The 969-nt window shown below is 55.5% G+C and overlaps 1 non-coding gene across 1 annotated transcript in view; it reads right to left on the bottom strand.

Annotated features, from left to right (window-relative positions):
• Positions 1-12, bottom strand: part of LOC121861757 — a 4,272-nt gene extending 4,260 nt beyond the window's left edge. Inside the window, exon 1 of the ribosomal RNA XR_006088084.1 lies at positions 1-12. This exon is cut by the window's left edge and continues 4,260 nt beyond it. This is a non-coding gene — a ribosomal RNA (large subunit ribosomal RNA).
• Between the last annotated feature and the right edge of the window lie 957 nt (positions 13-969).

The raw sequence follows: 969 nt of genomic DNA, 5'->3' as shown, positions 1-969 counted from the left end.
ACTACGAGGTCGATCGTGGTCTCATCATCCTTAGGGGAACAAGTTCCCCAACCACGAAGCGGAAGACGCTCTGCCACCGACTTTCTTCACCACCGACATTACCAGGCAGGAAGGTTTGAGGGGCTTGTCGCGGGGGTACCAGCGGCCATGGCGCCGGCACTCCCACCCCTGACTCCGTTCCTTCTCATTGAGTGGTAAATAGCCAATAGGAAAAGTGTTCCAGCAGAACATCTCTCGCAGAGTCATATACACACACAGTTTTAATGCATATACGCTCGTGTTCCGCCCTTACTCAGCCGCACCTTTGCCGCTTAAACTTTGACCTCTTTCCCCGTTCCCGCATGCCACAGCAGTGGCACTTGTTTATCCGGAGAAAGAGAGCGAGAGTCGCAGTATTAATTGGCGTGAGCGGCCTTTCCGGCTGCAGAACTAGTGCTCTATCCCGGCGAGCGCCGTTATGAGGCGCAACACCGTCTTTAACGCGTTTAGAGAGAACTCCCCCTGCCTCCCTCCCAGTCATGAGATAGACGTGGACGCGTGGCGAACTCTCAAAGAGAACGCCCACACCGCGTCTGACCGTGGGAGAGGGTGGAGGAGCGCGTGAGGAAGAGCACGGCGTCACCCAAGCATTCTCATCTCTCTGCCTGCACCACTACATGGTAGACTGCGGGCCCAGGCGCACTCATCAATTTAGGTTCCACTGCAATGCATGCCAAGCACTCTTTTCGAGGTGATAGACGAAATTCCGGCGGGGCTTACTTAAAAGATATCCGACCCGGTTTCGTTTCCTCTTCGTGGGATGGGGTGCCTCTTAGAACATGTGCAGCATCAGCCATGAGCGGCCGACGGCCATTCGTGTCTCTGTGGACAGCAGGCAAAAGAGCGCCGCCTCCAGTTATTTGCGAGGGCGACAACTGTCGCTTTGTTGTGGTTGAATGTGGGTGCGCCAAGTCCATGGACTTGCTAGTG

Source organism: Homarus americanus, unplaced genomic scaffold, assembly GCF_018991925.1.
Source record: "Homarus americanus isolate GMGI-L3 unplaced genomic scaffold, GMGI_Hamer_2.0 scaffold31498, whole genome shotgun sequence".
Taxonomy (NCBI): Eukaryota; Metazoa; Arthropoda; class Malacostraca; order Decapoda; family Nephropidae; genus Homarus; species Homarus americanus.
The sequence above is the reverse complement of the archived record's forward strand: the minus strand, read 5'-3'. Positions and strand labels throughout refer to the sequence as shown.